A 20,422-nucleotide genomic window follows, 5' to 3' on the forward strand; every position below is an offset into this window, starting at 1 on the left:
TTTTGGATAAATACTTGCCTCATGCAATGTTTTAAGCTTTCTGTTGTTTTGCTTGGGCCTTCTATTTGGCTTTTGTGGGGGGCATTGGGGTTTGTGGGTTTTTTTGAACTGCAAAGCTTCAAAACAAATTTATCTTAGTAGGATGCCCATAGCTTTGGTCTGTCTAGAAGAAAGAAGATTTTTCGCTGGCTTCTCGCAATGCCTATGTAGTCAAAATCCAGCAAAGCAAAACCAAAACCCCATATACCTGTGTGATGGAAATTTATTCAATACCAAAGAGATACATGGAATTTTTTACAGGACTGCCAGAATCCATTTGTAAATGTTGCAGAGCCTCACTAGTCTGGTCAGAATTGAGTAATAATTTCAATGAATAACCTCATTTCTGTTGGTGACTTGAGACCTTCAAGTAATAGAAATGAGCTTACAAGAACATGTAATAGCACAAAATGCAAGATACTGCATGTATGGATTAATAAGTATTTGTAATATAAATCGGGGAACCCTCCAGCAGAGTAATGGGAAAATAGCTGGGTTTATTAGTCAACAATGAAAGGAAGCTGCCAATTTAATGTGGTTGTGAAAAAACAAATGTGACTCTGGCACGCACACAGTCAAGCTTCTGGGTGACTAGTGAGACATTATTGTGTCCTGTTCTGATAAACCATGTCCAGGAAAGAGGAACTTTTACAGAAATACACCCGGGAGGGTTACTGGAAAAGAACAAAGTTTATCTATGAGAGTGCACTAGGAATATTTGTCTGATTAACCTAGGAAAAGCAAACGTGGAGGAAGGTTATGAGTAACCAATAAGGCAGGGTGGAGTCAAGCTCAAGTGAGTAGGCATTTAAGCTAATGAACAATATTGATAGAAGAGCATGGATCTAAACTGATTATAATCTAGATAGAAAATTAAGGGCTATCTCAGGGGACTGAGGGCTTTAGCTTCTGTTAAGATCAGTGAAAGATGAACATGTCTTAACAGGCTTTAAAATATATCATGCTTCACAACAGGAAGATGATGTGCAATCATACAGAATACATTTAAGTGATCTGTGTTGAAGGGAGGAGATTTGGGCCTCACTTCTTACTCGTCCTGAGACTGCAACAAACTCCTAATGTTCAATACTTCTCAGAAAGAAGCTGTTGACTGCTCATTCGTGATGAGGACGATGAATAGAGTGAGAAGGCAACGATTCAGAAAGAGGTAACAGGAATGCTCCCAGTGGAGAGATTTACACCAGGTGTTCAGTCTCATAGATTATTGAGTTTGATGGGCAGCAAAGTATTCTATCACTTAATGGTAGTGGGGTGATGTGTGCAGGGACTAAAGAAACACGTACAAAAACAAAATATAGAAGGGCCGTATGTATAGCATGGAGGATGAAAAATAAAAGGCAGGATGGTCAACTGGGAGAGGTGCTGGATGCCTTGAATGGATGACTGTTCCCAACGATCTCAGCCACTTCACTTGTGAGGCTGAACACCTGACCATTGCCCTGTTTTTCTAGCCTTCGCCCTTTGTTGATTTTGATTAATCTAGGGAGAGCGACACTGTTGAAAATTCACCTACTGAGCACTGGAGACTCAGCCCTAAAAACAAATACAGTATGAGTTATGTGGAGTTATTTATAGCGAGGTGGAGAACATGGGGCCGCTTAGGTGCTGCCAGTCTTTCTTTTATGCATGTTGCTTATACTTTTGCTATTCTTTGCCAAAGAGTGGAGGGGGAAAAAAGAAGTTCATTTCGGGGGAAGAGAAACTTCCTGCCACAAAAGATTGAACTGGGCAAGGCTTGCCAGGCAAATGTCTCGGCCCACAGCTTTCCCAGTGTGGCTTCCTTTGCAGCTTATCACAGGAGACTCTGGAGTCATCTAGGCCCTCTGTGCTGTACAGCTGGGTTTTTGCTGGCTTCAAAAGATTTAGAAACCAGTTTTATTGCTCACTTCTTAAGTCTTCTAATGTCCTGTATTGGACTCTCTTATTTTGAACTTCATCAGCCTGCAGCTAACCACAGTTTTATGATGGGCTGGAGTTTCTCAATAAATATGGAATTTTTATCTTATGCAGAAATCAACATACTGTTTCATAAGTTTTTGCTAGCTATTGTAGCCTCTGACTACATGTAGGGTATGTGTATGAAAGAGGAACAACGCCTCTAACACCTATTTGCATTCCAATGCCAGGGTTTGCTAATTCTTCAATAATAACAGTATCAGTGGCAAGATGTAAACTGGAGCAATTTGAAAAATGGGGAAATCCACAGCCCCCCCCACTCTGAGAGCTGATGACAGTCTCCTGACAATGGAGCACAAGAGAACGTGTGAAATACAGCCTGTCTACTCTACCAACTGTTCTAGTGTATATTTGTTTTCCATGGTCAAGAGCTCCTTTAAGAGCATGTTAGTAGGGTGATTTCCTGTCCTTGCTTACTGTCATATTTTTACATTCAGGCTGTTGGTGCAGTTCCGTCATCACATAGATTGCTCCTAACCATGTTTCATTGCAGTATTTTAGGAAGTGTAGCCAGTATTAAGGATTGAGATTATGTTTAGTATTTAATGTTTCTTACTAAATTAATTATCTTATTAGAACTATCCATAAAGTTGTTATGAGATTCAGGATGCAACTAACTGGAGTGAAAGGTGGATGACTTTTCTTACCCTATCCTTAACATTTTCAGGTAGTCACACTGTTAATTTCCCTTTTATCCCAGCAGTAATATTGTCCCTTTCTTTCACTGACTGCAAAATTGTAGGTGTTTGACATCTTTGTTCATTAAAACAGCAGCTTTCTAGAGGAGAGCAGGAACCACCCAAGTGCACTTGTAAAGGGAAAGGAGCTTGGACCTCCTCCATCCTGTTTGGCTGCAGTCAGGTGGCAGCTCTGATCGCCCAAGAGCCTGACAGGTGCCAGCAAGGTGGAGGGCGTGGAGTGGGATTTAATTTACTGCACTGGAAAAGCATGTTATGGAAGCTAGGTTTCATTAACTTCACTGCTTGCGGGCCAGTTTAGGTTTGCTAGGTTTTTTTGTTTTGTTCTGAAGGAAATCTAAGCGCTTGTTTTTGAAGGCATAGTAGGTGTGCTTTTGTTTTGTAGTGGTGAAGACCAGTCTGAATTCCGAGTGAGGTGACTTTTGTGTCTGTGTTAAGCCTTACTGAAGTCAGGAGTGCTCTGTGCAAACATAAGATAGCAGCTCTCCATAGACCTCATTGTAAGGTCAGAGTCAAAATTTGCAGTGATGCGTTGCAGCTGCCAGTGTCTGCGTTGGCTGGGGTTAACAGTCCTCTAAGCACAGGGAGTTGGCCGTGTACCATCCTGGGCTTAGCACCCTAAGCTGGTAAACTGGGGTGCGCAGGGGCTGAAGCTCAGCTGATCCACCAAGTGTAGTAAGTGTGATGGTGATCAGTGTTCCCGTGCTTTAGTTCTGGTACCTGATTTTGGGAAGACAATTCACAAAGCTGAGGTAAGTACTAGGAAAATCTTGGCAAAATTGAGACTTTAGCACTTGGATTCCCAGCAGTCAAGCATGCTGAATGGGGAGATCTTAAACCAGCTGATCGGTAATGTTGTGTGGGCAGCTTTTTCTCCTCAGTTTAAATTGCTTACAGCCTTCATCTAAGCGTGTTTAGAGTCAGGGAGCCAAATTCTGAAATGGCCTCATGCACTTTCTGTGATAGGGGTGTAAGCAGACCTTGCCTGCTTGCTGGGTTAGCTCCCCGACCCTCCCCAGACCCATACCGCCTTTCTCCCTCTTCCACCCGTGCTGGTGCTGCCTGCTCCTGCACTGGACCAGTTCAGCTCACTAAATTTGTAGAAAGTGAATCCAGACTAGAAATGCAAATTGTTTTATAATTGCTATCTGCCAGGGACTCAACTATGAAAGAGGAACGAAGTTAACGCCGTCCTCAGCTTGAAACAGTTTAAACCCACACCGATTGCTTCCCAAGAGACTGTTCTGTGTTCTGAAGGAAAACAAACTAGATCCCAGCAGAACGAGATTCACTTAATGCGTTTTACCTTAAAACTAAAGAGGACAACTAGTGTGAATGCAATTACTGTGGCTCCACCAATAGCTACTCATTAAGTTGCTGTACCTGCCACTTTCAGTTGTGTGCTCTAGTCCCTGGGGTTTGGGTTGGGATTTTTTTGTTTTGTTTCTTTACAGTGTGAAAGAGATGGAGATAATAGGAGTAAGCATACCAAAGTCTTCTCTCAGTCATAATTTAATTTGCTACCCAGAAAGGAGCATTAAGGCTCCAGTCCTGTAGGTTTATTTCAGAGGATGGCCAGTTTGGTAGCTCTGCAAATCAGGACAGCTTTTTTTTGTCATCATCTCATTAATGTTCTTTCCTGAGATTGCAGATTCACCGCTCAAAGGAAGGGGATCACTCATTGAGGGGTTGGGCTGATGTTTTTTAACTACTTTATGCAGTCAGATAGCCATCCCTATCACATAATAAGGTCGTCGTGTTTAATTGAAGCTGGTGGTTAAATTTAAAAAGAATAATTGCTCCTGTCCCCTCTTCTTACTAAGAGTAAAAGCTTGATCAAACCATTCCCCAAAGCATCAAGAAATCTAAGTGAAAATATTAAGGTTTAGCATGTGACCTGATTTTTACTGGTTTCAGTGGAGCTTTGGTGGACTTCTGCTGATGTATTATGGCATTTCACAACAAAGTTTTCTTTGCTTCCCATAAAAGCATACAGGAAACCTTGGTGGTGTTATTAATTTTAATGAAAAGCTTCCACTACATATCTAAGTTTTGTAAGAAATACTCATCTGCCAATAAAGTTAAGTTAAATAGCTGTCATTCAGCTGTAGGTTGAAAACAGGGGAAGTCAGTTTCAGGATATAAAAACCACAGTAATATAAACTAAAAACAGCTAATTTATTATTCCATTTGACTCCTTTTCCTTGTGATGTTCAAAAATAAATCAATTCAATCGCAAGACTTAAGAGAAAGTGAAGATAATGATCGTCTGTTTTTATTGAGGTACAAAAGTCTTGCAATATCTGTCACAAGTCACATAGCGTGTTTTTTTTTTTCTGAGTCAGACTTGAAAGGAAATAAGTTTAACTCTTCCTTTTTAATGACCAGAGTATAAGCATCAGTCACCTATTTCACGGCATTAGGTTTTGTAGGCATCAATAAAAATTTAATATTGCAGTTACGGTAATATTTTCTTTTTACATGGTTATTTTGAGTAAAATAATCAGAGCTGAATTAAATCGTAAGATGCCTTAACTGCTGTGAGTTACACTGTAAATTAAAATAAGATTTCCCATTCAATATGCATTTTCATAAAAGGGGCAGCATTTAATCTTCGTCTCATGTGTGATCAATTCATAACTTAGATCAGTTCGGTTCAGTACGTGTCCTAAAACTGGGTTAGTCATTTTGGTTTATGTCTGAGTAGACACAGTTGTTCTGGATGTTTGGATTTACATCACTTCTTCTAAGCAGTAAAGCTGGTTGCTCTGTGGAGTATCCAGAGCAAACTGTGTAAGACCCCTAAAAGGTCCCTGAAAAGAGGCAGGTTTTAAGGGGGCTGGCCACTGCTCGGGGGACTTGAGATCTGCCAAAAAAGACTCAGCAGCCAATTTGTCAGCAAACGCTCACCCCCTCTCCACACACAAAATAGATGGACACGTCTGCCCAGCTCAGGCATGGGCCCACACTCCCTCCCTCAGTGAATGTGCAGATGTAGATAGGACGTAGTTTGGGGATATGGGTGTGGGGAGGCAGGTCTCACCTGTAGAGTAACTTTTCTCTTTCTACCTGAAAGTCTTCTGGGGTTCCCACTTCTGGGAGCTTGTTGAGACCAACCTCTAATTAGTGGAGCAGGAAGTTTTAAATAAATACTTCAGAATTGTGAGTTTTATATATGATCATTATCAACATAGGAGTTGCTAACCGCTGGCCTTCAAAGATAAACATTAAAGGCCTGAAAGTCATGAGGGTTTGCATCCCAGCACTGACTTTGATTTGCCTTTTAGTCTTTAGGTATTGTTGCGTCTTTTCGCTGCTTCCTCATGCATTAAACATTTGGGGTTTTTTAAGAGAAGCCAGGAGTCTCATGTTCTTGATTCCAGTAGCTGGTGCTTTAAGAAGACCCAATATCATGAATTTGTGATAAAATTGGAAGTTTTGGCAACAGTGAGTATGGATGGAATAAAAATAGCTCAGTAATCATTCTGAGCCTGGAGAAAAGATTCATGCAAGGGAAAACAAAAAAGGAACTGACTTTGAGTTGTACAAAGCTCTCATATTCTTTGTTTAGGTCTTCAGTGCTGTACATGAATGCAACGTTGTGACTACTGCTTTCGAGCGAACTTTCAGAGCTGTGTTATAGTAGGAGGCCTATTCTACAAGCGCAAGATATGCATATGCTACCTTAAAGAAGAACCAAAGCTTATTTGCGTAAGGAAAATAATACAAAGAATTAGCTCCAGTCTCTCTTTACATTTCTTCTTGGGACTCCAGTGAGGGCTGATACGATTGCGGGTAGATTCTTGCAGAATAATTTGGGAGTGACTCAGAACACACCAAACAAATCCATAAAATTAGATTTTTCAGAACTATTCAGGAGCTTTCATATAGATCTGGTTCCACTACAGAGAACTGAAATTTGTCAGGATAACTTTTCTGGGGCAGTTTCCAACAAGATTTCCTGATGGGTTTGGGATGAATGTAGTAGGCATATTAGATGACTGATGGATCTGCCAGAACTGCTCCTTGACAGTCTTCTCAAGGTAGTTGGTGTCTGCTAGTTTCTCTCTTCTTTCTGGTTCTCTTATCATCTTCCAAGTCAATGTTTTTCTCACGTTTGGATCTCTTTTTCCAGTTATTCAGCGGGAGGTGGGGGGGGGGAGGCGTGGGGAATACATAACATTTTGTATTTACTTAAGGAAAGAGTTTGATGCAGCAATGCAGCAAGGATGTTATCTTTTGATGTTTTTTTTTCATGGTGTCATCATTCTTGGTTCTACTTGCTGCAAACTTCTCTTCCTCACGTGGCTTCTTGGCTTCCTTCCCTTTTTCATGTAGTGTCCTCACAACTTCTCTTCCCCAAGGCCATGCTTCCATGGTATGTTAGCTCTGACAGGGAAACTAGCTGACCAAATTCCTACTCTCCCTGCTAGCTACTCACCATATCATCCCCCAGCGGTCTCTCATCCAGTTAGCACAAAGCCTTTGAGCTCCAACACACCATTGCTCATCCTTTTTCAGTCACTGCCTGGGGGGCTATTGCTGCAGTTTGAGGAGTTGTAGGAAGGAAATCAGCGCTATTCTGGTTTTTAATTGTGATTGCATTTGTGTGATTGGTATTTTCTACCTCTTGGTACAAAAACCCCACCAACGCTTTGATTAGAAGTTCAGCATTTGCAAATTCTTTGGCTGTGTCACATCCTGATACGCCAGCCCTATAAACATTCACTGGTTGGTATAGCTCTCAGTTTCTGAAATGATCCGGGGGGGGTTACTTCCACCCCTACAGAGGGACAGCACTGAAACATCTTACTCAGAAATGTCAAGATCACTGACATGAGCAGCTACAACTGAAACATACTGGAATTTCTTTAGAGCTGCAGAAAAAAACACGCTGATGAGTGGATTTCAAGAGATCACATAGGGCACACTCTCCTGTGAGGCAGTGTGAGTGCATCAGGATCAGTCCTGATGGACATCTGCACAGCCACTTCCTAAGGACCTCGTGCGATGGAGGTGCCACGACAGCCGTAAGCAACCTATTCCTGTGTGTTGCTGTTTGCACTGTGTTTGAGGTTCAACTTGAATCTCCCTTTGTGTAGTTTAAGCCTGCTACACCTTGTCCAGTTCACTCAGGTTTTGAAGCTGTATGTCCCCTTTTCAGCAGAGTTTTAGGAACTTCAATCAAATCAGATTTTCCCCTTCTCCAGGATAAAAGTGCCATGGGCAACACTGTCTAGACTTCTGATCGAATTTGCATCTTTGTATGGAATTTTTCTGGCTAGAGCATCCTTTTCCTGAAGCAGAGCATCCCAGACTGGACACAGTACTTCAGCTGAGGTCTTTCCAGAGCTGAGTAGGTACAACTCACTTCTTGGCAGAGTAGGCTTCTGTTTGTTACCTACCAGTATAACCTGGAACTTTTTACAACAAAACTATGGTGGAGGTAATTCGTGTTAAGCTTGTGATCTGTAATTAGCCTCTCCCACCCAGCTCCTTCATGAAGAACTTTTGCTCAGCTAGTTGCATCTCATCCTGATTTTGTGAAGCTGATTATTCTTATGTAAGTGCAGTACTGTTCACTTGTCTTCACTGAACTACACCACAGTTCTCATACTATTTTTTCCCAATTTGTGAAGATAATTTTGAATTCTAATTTTGTCTTCCAGTGTACTTGCAGGTCCTTCTCAGCTTTGTATCATCCTCAGATCCAATAAGCATCATTTGCTCCAACAGATGTAATACACCAATAAGTGACTGGCTGCTGGATTGTTCCCTGTCCTGGTTTTGGCTGGGATAGAGTTAATTTTCTTCCTAGCACCTGGCATAGTGCTGTGTTTTGGATGTAGGATGAGAATAATGTTGATAACACACTGATGTTTTAATTGTTGCTGAGCAGCGCTTACACTCAGTCAAGGACTGTCCGGCTTCTCACACTGGCCTGCCAGCGAGGAGGCAGGGAGTGTGCTAGAAGCTGGGAGGGGACACAGCCAGGACAGCTGACCCCAACTGGCCGAAGGCATATTCCACACCATATGACATCATGCTGAACAATACAACTGGGGGGAGTTGGCCGGGGGGTGGTGGTCGCTGCTCAGGGGACTGGCTGTGCATCGGTCAGCGGGTGATGAGCCATTGCATTGTGCATCACTTGTTTTATATATTTTTATTGTTATTATTGTTTTCCCTTCCTTTTCTGTCCTATTAAACTGTGTATGTCAACCCACGGCTTTTACCTGTTTTTTCCCAATTCTCTCCCCCATCCCACTGCGGGGCAGTGAGCGAATGGCTGTGTGATGTTGAGCTGTCTGCTGGGTTAAACCACAACATTCCCTAATTCAATAAGTATTTATTATCTTTACTGTTATTACAAAAAACTAGATTTTAGCGTGTTCAGCAGCAGTGTGTTACTGGATACAACTTAGGGGTGTCTATCTGCTCTGTGACCACAAAAGTGACAGCAATGCAGAGTACAGAGACCTGAGCCAGCTAGCATAGCACATAAATACTGACTAAACTTGGAATAGTAATTAGTAGCATAATTTGCACTGCTCCATCTAATTCTCTGGGTAGCAGTTGGTATATTTTTTTCCCCCAAGAAGCTCATATCTGCAAAAACTTGCTATCTGTTTAGATATGGCAGCACCATTGATCATGCCCCCATTGAAAAAAAAATTATCATTTAGGTAAAAATTGTGATGGCTCAGCTTCTTTTCAGGGTGGGACATAATTCACCTCAACAGCTGCATCCCATCTAGGCAGCTGTCAGTGAAATCTTGTTGTTTAACAAAAGAGCCTAATTAATAATACATGTTGCCATATAACTTTATTTACTTTTGCTTCCTAAAATTTGCATTGCTGTGTCATCAACTGTACTCTTGTGTGAAAGCTACCGATTGCTTACAAATCAAATTCTTGATTTGCATCCAGGCAAAGGAAAGATGATCCTGAAAAAATCCAGAATTGTGTTTACCACTGTCTTTGGATAAAGATGCAAGACTCCGGTCTAAGTACACAGAGGCCACATTGGGACGAGTAAAAAGGCCCATTTCTTTCCACACAGCCCTGGTGTGGAGGGGTCTCCTGCAGTACCACCCCATGGCTCTTGGCTTCAGTGCCTAAATGACTTGTGAAGGTGGTTCAGGAGACGCTGAGTCAATCAGGTGTTTGAAAAACGTTACCCTATATATCTTTTTGGCTACAGTCTCTAATGGGATGCAGCAGGGAATTTGTGTCCCTGAAGTAATTTAGAAGTTGTTTGAAACAAAGACCAGAAAATAACCATTTAGGTCTCCAAAATAATTCTTTACAAGAAGAAATAGCTGCAGTTTAACGTGGGAGGAAGAGAAACCAAGCCATCAGTAGCTCCAAATCGGCCACAAACAAATGCTCTACGTGTCAGATTGTGATATATCCAGAACAGCACCATACCTGTGTGTCTCCACTGGGGTGTAGGTATGGCTGCAGTTCGGAGCAGGGCTAACTGCACGTGTGGAGGCCGTGGTGATGCAGCCTGGCACGTGTGTGTGTCTGGGGGGCATGAAGGTGTGTCCCCCTGCTCCTCACAGGGCTGTACTCAGTGGGTACCGGAGCTCCATCTCGTTTGAAGGTGAGGAGGGTGCATACATGTGTTAGCTGTGGTTATACGTGTAACCACTGTGCTGGATGCCCCACACCTGTTTTAGAGAAAACAAATTTCTGTCAGATAACCTTATATTTGTCTTTACACAGAGGGAGGTATGAGCAGCTAAAGTTACTGGTCACTGTGGCCCTGAAATGTTCTCTTAACCAGCCACCGCATGTCTAACTAAGGACTAGTTTTTCATAAAATGATCTTACAAGCAAACTTTTGAAATTATTAAAAGCGTGCTGGAAATAAAATAATAATTGGTGTTGTATTTTAAAAAATGATAATTCAATTTGCATATATTATCTAAGTACCTGTGTCTGTATATATTTGTAAGTGTAGTGTTTCTGTGTATGTAAGTTGTCTGAAACCCCACTGAGTTTTATTTAAACCCTGTCATGGTCAAGAATTTTTTAGAAGGTGGTTGATTCTTGCCTGTTTGAGCAGGAAATATTTTCTCAAGTTCTAAATTGGATAGCTGTCCAGATAAAAATGACAATAATATAATTAACACACACACACAAAAAACCTATTTACAAAGAAAAGACAAAGCGGCGTGTTTTGGTTAAACAGACTATTTACACCTCTCTTTGCACTTTTTTATTTCCTTTACTTTGGTATTTTAACTAGTGCCTAAGAAATGGATTGTCTCTGATGCTGATATATCATTACACAGAGCCATTTGATTAGAAGAAGAAACATCTATTTAACAACAAGTAAAGGAGATTAAAGAGCAAGGACAGCCTTAGCTGCGGCATTCTCCATGGCCTTGAAAACCTGCTGCTAGAGTCTTGGCTGCTATAAATTGGCATAAACTCCAATATCTTAAAGCTGCATTGGTTTATGTGACCTAAGGAGCTGACCTCTCAGATTTGTGGGACCGCTGTACAAACACCACCGCTTTCAACCTGCCAGAATCAAAATAAATAATGTTTTTTGTTCAGTCCTGGCTCCATGTTTACGTGTCGCTGCTTGATTTAAGCAGCATCGCCTGAAGCAGCCGAGGGGAGAAGGCAGCCTTCGGCCGCTCTGCGCTTCTCCCCAGCAAAACCCCTGCCAGGATGTTGCTGTTTTCATCTTGCAGATGAGGAAACGGATGAAGAGAGAAGCGGTTTTAGCTGAAGGGGTGAGATGCTGCTCTGGCAGTGGTGCAGCACTCCCCTTGAAGCCACATGGATGCTTCAGTCGTGTGAGGGCAAAACAAATCAAATGGTAGGTCCCCACCAGCTCTAGCCATGCCGTTGTGCCCATCTGCAGTGGGTGAGCAGATCACAGGCTCACAGAATCATTAAGGTTGGAAAAGACCTTTAAGATCATCAAGTCCAACCAACCCAACACCTCCATGCCCACTAAACCACGTCCTGAAGTGCCACGTCTACACGTTTTTTGAACACTTCCAGTGATGGTGACTCCACCAGCTCCCTGGGCAGCCTGTGCCCATGCCCGACCACTCCCTTTATAAAGAAGTTTTTCCTAATATCTACTCTAAACCTCCCCTGGCGCAACTTGAGGCCCTTTCCTCGCATCCTGTGGACGCACAGGGACGAGAGTGAGCAAGCTAAATTGTTAGGAATGTAAACGCTTCAGGAATGGGATTTTTTAGTTATGTTACTTTTCCCCTGAGATAGAAAAGGCAGTGATGAACCCAAACCTTGGGAGCCGAGCGTTGGCAGAAGGTGCCAACGTGAGCTTTATCGAGAGGAAAAAGGCAGCGGCCTGTCAGGTGCCGGGGCCGCTGCCGGCAGCGGAACGGAAAGCGATTCCTCCCTGCGGCAGGCGCAGCAGGTTTGCCGTACCAGCAGGCGTAGCTGCAGGCTGCTCCCATCGTCAACCTCCAGCTATTTTCATTTCATCAACACAAACGCGAAGTTCGCCCCTAAGGGGGTACAAAATGCTCTAAAAGGGTGCTGGGCTTTTCCTAACACTGGCGAGACACAGCGAGCCAAGCCCTGCGTCTCGCCCCCGCGCGGGGAAGGCGTGCGGAGGGACGCCGGGAAGGGCTGAACAGCTTCTGCTGAGGGGGCTTGGTGGGAGCCGGGTGAGCAAGGTGAGCCTGCGTCACTGGCGTGAAGTTAGTGGGGCGGTTGTCGGGTTGAGGGCCTAAAGCGGGGAATTTGGGAAATAGGAGGGAATACCCTGGGAAGAGGCTTGGGGAAGCTTGGTGCCCTACACAAAGAAGCCGCACCGGCTATGGTGCGGAGCGGTTAATACAGAAACCAAGGCGAGGCCGTAGGGGAATTGCATTAGCCTCGTTATTCCAGCCCAGCTCCACACAAACTCAGCCAGGTCTCTCTGCTGAAGGGGCAGGAGCTCGGCGGCGGCACGTTGGCCGCCAGTGATGGCAGCGGGGCGGGCGGCCATCAATAGCCCAGGGACGCGCAGGGCAGAAGCGGGCGGGCTCCTTGCAGGCACGCCTCGTCTCACCTTGGCTGCTCCCAGTGCCTGCAGGTGCCCTATGGGAGCTAATCAACCTCCCAGGACCCCTGCCGCCTTAATTTTACCAATCTAAAAATAGCCTCTGGCACCTGAAGGGGCTGCAGCTGAGGGGAGTCCCTCACAACCTGGCCGGCTCAAGGGGTGCTGTAAAACCCACCCGCTCCCCAGGCTCACCGGCAAGGGCATTTTCCAAGTGCGGTAGAAAGATGCATTTCTGTGTTTCTGTCTTTGCACGTGCTCTGATTTCCCCGTGGTTTGCAAGAAGGCAACATGGCAGAAGGGGGTGGCTGCAGGGCAGCCAGCGCTGGCATCCACCAGGGATCTGGCAGAAGAAATCCCAACAAGGAGAAGCTACAGAACATACTGCGGAGGCCACGGACTTTCCTTCTTGATACTTACTAGCTTCTTAGAGGGGTCCTGCTACTGCTGACATGAAAGGTTAGGGAACTTCAGGTTTTATTTTGAACACTGGTATTATTTTCCACATGCGGGAGCAGGATAGCTGGGTGAGGCCATTAGGATTCCATTCATTAGGGGATGAAGACGCCTCCTCTGGGCTGTGCCTCTGAGTCCTCTTCTCTGAGCCAGCCGGTTGCCTCCAGCTCTGCCAGCAGGCGGTAGGACGTTCCTCTAGTAAATCTAGTAATCTGGCTGGTGGAAAAAGCTGCTCTGTTTTATTCAGGCGCCTGAGACGACCTTCTACGGCTTGTTCTGAGCCAGCCTGGCTATCCATCTGCTGATTGCCACAGACAGACACCTTGGGATCCTGAAAAAAATCATTATACTTAAAAAGATGAGATGCTTGCTCCCATTTCCAACAGCCAGGGCACTCTTCACTGCGGAGCAGCTGCCCGCAGGTCCTGCAGAGCACGAGCACACGGGCAGTCCCCATAAAACCACATGCCAGCATATCCTAATACCCTGCTCAAGTAACCCAGCCCAAGTTTACTCCTTTCAGCTGCAAATCCAGCTCCAGTAATGTTTCCAATCCTGGCGAAGCCCAGCTGCTGCAGGCCTCGCTGCTGAGGAGCCCCACCGCAGACCCTGGCTGGTTCAATGGACATCAGCCCCGTTAACGGGAGCTCCCCGTGCCACGATGCTGCAGCACACACGTGTAGATAAAATTCACGTTATGACACGTTTCGATTGCTGAGAAGGCTAAATCTGAGTTCTACAAATGCCACATCTTATCAGGGCCATTTTCTTTATCAGTTTTATTGCAAATTGGCTCAAGTGTATGGACTCCTGGGCGTGAAGCCACATCCAGATACGTCTTAGAAAGAAGCTAAAAAATAAAGACGAGGCAGCTGTTTCTCTCTGCAGTATTTGTGAGGTAATAATAGTAGAAATAAAGGGAAGTAAAATAGAACGGTTTCATTGTGATATATTTTAAAAGTAGAGATCCAATTGAATATAAAATGATCATTGATTTCAGGCATTTTGACAGACTAACGTTTGATTCTAACGGAGTCATTTTCTGAGAAGAGCAGAAAGCAAGCTGTGTCAAGAGGAAACAACCCTTGCTTTGTATAGAGAGGTGCTGCTGAGTAGCACTGCTGGAGTCCTTTATTTAAATAGGAATAATTATATTGCACAGGACACTTGGATTTGAAAGGAATTCCTTGGATAATTATATTCCTCCTGAAGAGGAATATATCTGCTGCATTGACCAAAGCCTGAAGGCTGGTCTCGTATCACAGACGATCGTCTGCGTTATGGCTAAAATTAAAGCAAAGGGAGAGGAAACAAACTAGAAAGGACATCAACTCCCAAATGACAGGTCCGTACAAAAAAGGTCCTTTCCACCAAGAAGTGGTGAACGTCTCTTGGAGTGAACGTCTGATGTAGATGGAGGTGAGAGGCAGAGAAGAGAATAATTATGCCGTGCTTGGTTTGCTTTTCAAGAGGAAACCCTACTGGCTTCTTGCTGTAAGATCCTCCTCACTGCTCCATGCCTCTGCTTTCCGTTGGGTTTCCACCATACCTGTGAGCTCTCTTCAAAACCTTTCCCCTGGACAGCATTCACCATGAAAAACTGGCGAACTTCTCTGGCCAAATAATTGTAAGCAGAATGCTGCGTCTGCTGCTGAAGCAGGGTTTGTCTGCAGTCAGCCTGGACTGCAGCCTGGCCTCTCCATCTTCTCCCTGACCTTAAAATGCTGGATGGAGCCAGTGAAACACTGCCTGCATGAAGCTCGGATCTTCTCGAGGAAGGTTTTGACCACTTTACTTCTCATATAAAGCAAACCCATAATGAAACGATGCTTTAAATACTCAGACTGTTGTGGTTTTCCACTTTAGTTATGAAAATGAAGGCTGTCTGGTCAGTCCCACTGGTAGCGACTCTTGCACAGGCTTTCATAAGCTTGCAAGGAACTGTGCATGGTCAAGAGCAGCTTGGTTCTTAATTTGGATCCAAGGGTCTCCTAAGGAAGGCCAGCAGAATTAAGTGGGTGAAGATAAAAGTCTCTGCTCACAGATTAAAACAGGATTGGCTAATACTTCTCTTCAGTAGCAAGAGGACATTTTCCCCTGAAGTTTCTCTAAGCAAAAAAGGATTCATATTAATGTAGCTGTGTAGCGGTGGGGAAAGGTATTTGATTACTGCAGAACAGGTCACTTACAAATCATCTCCTTGCCTTTCAGGCAGCATGCTCAATCTGTGCTGGCAAGAGAAATCAATTCATTGCAACTAATGGGCCTAAATGACCCGTTAAAGTGCTGCGATGGTGCAAGGACTGAAACGTGCTCCTCAACCGCATGATGGTAAAAAAGCCTACGTCATTTCTAGAATGAAAGAAAGAAAAGAGGAACAAGATGCTTTAAAAAAACAACCACCCTCAGACAACATAAAAGCGCAGAAGCTGGCAGGCGGCACAGTGTTCCCGTGGTGAACATATGCTCAGAAGAGAAGCTCAGGTGGAAGCCAGACCAAGAAGGGTCTGGCTCTCTGGGGGCAGGAATGGGGATGCACAGCACCTCACCGTGTGCCCGAGCTCGACTTTGGAGGGGGTCACCCTAGATATCTCCATAGGCAGCCAGGCTGGGCAGGCTCCAGAAGAGGCAATCCTGCCTAGAAGTTGAATGTGTTTGCCCTCTTGGCAAAGCCTTGGTTGCTCTCTCTCCATTTGCTTATACAGGAACTCTGGGGCTGAATACAAAAGGCCTTAATTTTGTGTGGTAAATACTTCTGTTCTGTTCTGTTTTGTTCTGCCTGCACACAGAAAAGGATGCTCAGAAGAAAACTATTGCCACTGCTTAGGCAATCCGTATAACTTCTGTGCTACATCTGGCATATAGAGTGGTTGCAAATAAGAAAGTGCAGAGCTGGCTGACAATTTTATGTAATTGGGTTTTATTTGCCTTATAGGCTCTCTGTATAGAATTACAGAATGGTTTGGGTTGGAAGGCACCTTTAAAGGTCATCTTGTCCAACCTCCCTGCAGTGAGCAGGGACATCTTCAACTAGACCAGGTTGCTCAGAGCCCTGTCCAACCTGACCTGGAATGTTGCCAGGGATGGGGCATCTACCACCTCTCTGGGCAGCCTGTGCCAGTGGTTCACCACCCTCATTGTGAAACGTTTCTTCCTTATATCTAGTCAAAATCTACCTTCTTTTAGTTCAAAACCATTAACCCTTGTCCTACCCCAACAGGCCCTGCTAAAAGTCTGTCCCCATCTTTCTTAGAAACCCCCTTTAAGTATTGGAAGGCTGCAAGAAGGTCTCCCTGGAGCCTTCTCTTCTCCAGGCTGAACAACCCAAACTCTCTCAGCCTGTCCTCCCAGGAGAGGTGCTCCATCCCTCTGAGCATTTGTGTGGCCCTCCTCTGGACCCACTCCAACAGGTCCATGTCTTTCCTGTGCTGAGGGCTCCAGAGCTGGACGCAGGACTCCAGGTGGGGTCTCACTCCAGAGCGGTGCAGAGGGGCAGAATCCCATCCCTCGACCTGCTGGCCATGCTGCTTTGGATGCAGCCCAGGATATGGTTGGCCTTCTGGGCTGCGAGCGCACATTGCCGGCTCATGTCCAGCTTTTCATCCACCAGTACCCCCAAGTCCTTCTCAGCAGGGCTGCTCTCCATCTCTTCATCCCCCAGCCTGTACTGATACTGGGGGTTGCCCCGACCCCATTGCAGGACCCTGCACTTGGCTTTGTTGAACCTCATGAGGTTCACATGGGCCCATTCCTTGAGCTTGTCCAGGTCCCTCTGGATGGCATCCCATCCCGCAGGTGTGTCAGCCGCACCACTCAGCTTGGTGTCATCTGCACACTTGCTGAGGGTGCACTCGATCCCACTATGTCATTGATGAAGATATTAAACACTACTGGTCCCAATAGAGACCCCTGAGGGACACCACTCATCACCAATCTCCATCTGGAAATTGAGCCATTGACCACTACCCTCTGGATACGACCATCCAACCAATTCCTCATCCACCCAACAGTCCACCCATCAAATTCATCTCTCTCCAATTTAGAGAGAAGAATGTTGTGGGGGACCATGACAAAGGCCTTACAGAAGTTCAGACAGATGACAACCATAGCTCTTCCCTTGTCCACTGATATGGTCACTCCATCATAGAAGGCCACTAGGTTGGTCAGGCAGGACTTGCCCTTGGTGAAGCCATGCTGGTTGTCTCAAATCACTTCCGTTGCTGTAAATTACTTTTTAGATTGTACTTCATAAAGCAGAATATTTGAAATACCTTGATGCAGAGTAAGTTCTGTGAAGAGGAACTGATCTAGAAGATAAACAAGCACATCTGAAATGTGCTTGAATTTAAAGATGACTGAAGTAAACTTGAAATGTAAGTAGCCTGGCCCTTTAAAAGCTACAAAGGATGGGTGATCAATCTAAGAAGTAATTTGGGGAGAAAAACACCAACCAAAAAGCCCCATACATACTTGCAACTCCAAATAAAATTGGACTTGAAGACGTTCAGCCTCTCCCATCATCCAGTTAAAAGGAAATGAAAGGGAAACTCCACAGACTGCAGGAGGAGTTGCCAGTGTCATCAGCCCAGTGATTGCTCTGGATCAGAAAGTTTATGTTCATGGAGGAAGGCACTGATTCTCTATTAGAACACTTCAACCTCATTTATTTCCTCTAGAATGGGTACAAAGTAATCACTTTTAAGGTCAATAGAAAAGGAAAATACTCTCTAGCACACCCTGTATTTAGAAAGCCTACTGACATGGCAGGGGGGTTGGAACTAGGTGATCTTTAAGGTCCCTTCCAACCCAAACCATTCTATGATTCTATAATTCTATGATTCTATGACATTCTGTGATTCTGTGATCTGATCAAGGCTGACCACTTTTTTTCCACGTGAGTCCTTGTTTACTTGTACTTGCTTACACAGCTTTTCTTTTAAGCACATTTGGCTTGAAGAAGGACACAAAACAGGGCTCTTGCCTTTTACCACTTACCTTAAACCTGGAAATGAATGTGTGGGCTTTACCAAACGCCTGTCAGAAGACAGCTTCTTATCAAGCCTTACAGACAGAGAAATTAAAGCAACATAACTACATTGGATAGAGTGGGGTACAATCGCTCCACATGAAACATTTAAACAGAATGATTTATTTGCATATATGGACAGTCTATCCCATTGCAATTGCATTCAGGTTAAGTTATACTGATAACATCACACTTCCATTGGCATAATAATAACCGAATAAAGCCCATTCAGAGATTAAGCCATATTTCTTCATTCCTCCCTATGACATGGGATAAGAGATAAGAACATCTTGAATTCACCAAATCTGTAAAATTCTCATCAATTTTCCTGACTTTTTCAAGAAAGTTATGAGTTGCTCTTTTAAATTCACCTCTGTGAGCACATGGGCATCTTAGTTGACATGAAAAACACTTCTAGGCATCATATAGGAGAGAAAAAGCTAAAACAAGCAAGCTGAATACACTCCAAATAATACCTACAGAGAAGAACACGTTTTTTAACCATCAGACCATTTAAGCCAATCTCATGATTTTGTAAGTGCTTGTGCATGATGGTCTTTCAAAATGCATCAGAACCACTGTTACTATTGACAGTCCCATATGAAAATAGGTGGGATTCATTGACTGAACTCTTCAGAGGTGTTGTAGAGTATCAGACACCTGCATGGGGCTGGCAGACTTGAGTTAAGATATCCATCCAGGCCTCTACTCCCCCGTAGCGGCAGCCTTAGGCCAAGTGGGTACCCTGCGGTGCCCGAAATAATACTCGACAGCTACAGAGAGGAAGCTGGATCCCACCCTAAAAGCTTTCCAAGCGTGAAAAACTTGCTTGCTCACAGTCCTGAGCTGTGCTGTCAGCTACCAAATTTAGCATCTCTGAATGTTCTCTGCTGGCATTCAGTGGGGTGACTACAACCATAAAACAAGGAAATAAAAGCATTTCCTCTCTCGACCCCTCCGTGAAAAGGCATTCATGGCAGATGTAAACAACAGCTCTCCGAGCTGTTCAGCTCAGGTTTGCTGTAGGCACGCACCTGCGGGACCATGCCTGAGGGCCGTTCCTACAAGGTGAACCTGACACCATTGCGGTCACCCTCGTCACCACCACATCCCAGCATCTGTTTGGTCCTGTGACCCTCCATGGAACCACCTACCATGTGGGCTACACCTCGACTGTTTTGTGACAATTAGATTACGGAGGACACTCACCAGAAATTGTTTTCCTTAAATGTAGTATCCAAATCCAGGTCTTTGAAGATGAGAGGAGCAGAGCGTCTTTCCTGTAGTGGTTTTCCTAAATCATAAAGCCAAGTGTACTTTCCTCACTCTTTTAGAACCTTTGGTGTAAATAATGCAACTGCAACACAACTTTGCATGAGCAGCTCACACCAGCATCTTCCTTTCACATTTCTGAGTGTTTTTTCCCTCCCGGGGCAGAAGGTATTTTCACAGATTCATAGATTTTCATAGATGTAATTCGCTGATTACATTTTCAACATGTAATTTATTTTCTGCAATTTCTATGGTTTCTATAATTACAGAATTAGAAGAGTAAGAATTTTGAAGATATTTACAGAATTTTTTCATTCACAGATAATCTAACTTTATATTCTATACCTATCACTATTTGCTCAAATATATTGTATACCAGCAGTAGTGACTGCTTTAATGCAACAGCTGAGATGGGATTGCCCCCCTGCCCCCAGCAATAAAAACCATCTTGACCCATGCAAAAAGCCTCTAGAACTGGCAATTATATGACATTAAAAAGGGAGGTTACTCCACAAGAGGCTTGGCTAAAGAAATGATTGCAGGCATAGGTATGCCTATGATCAGATGCCAAGGAAGGTTTTCAGCAATTTCTGGCAAGGCATTTTTTCGGGTCACATGAATGCATGCAATAAATACCACTAGGAGGAGACTCAATGGCTACACCATCAAGCAGCCTTGCCCACAAGTCCTTTTTCCGTCATCACCCATAATACAGAAATGTTGGGGTGTTTCTGGGCTCTCTTCTGGAGTGAAACAACTCTTCCTGAACCAAAACCCAGCTGCTGTTTTGGTAACTTGCTCAAGAGACACTCCCAAAATGCAGCGCAGACAAGGCTCAGCCAGTTTTGGCTTCCTTTGCTGTATACAAACATCCAAAGCTATCCCAGCAGGCTCCGACCCCTCAAATGTCAC

This window comes from Phaethon aethereus (assembly GCF_964289735.1).
Source record: "Phaethon aethereus genome assembly, chromosome: 1".
Taxonomy (NCBI): Eukaryota; Metazoa; Chordata; class Aves; order Phaethontiformes; family Phaethontidae; genus Phaethon; species Phaethon aethereus.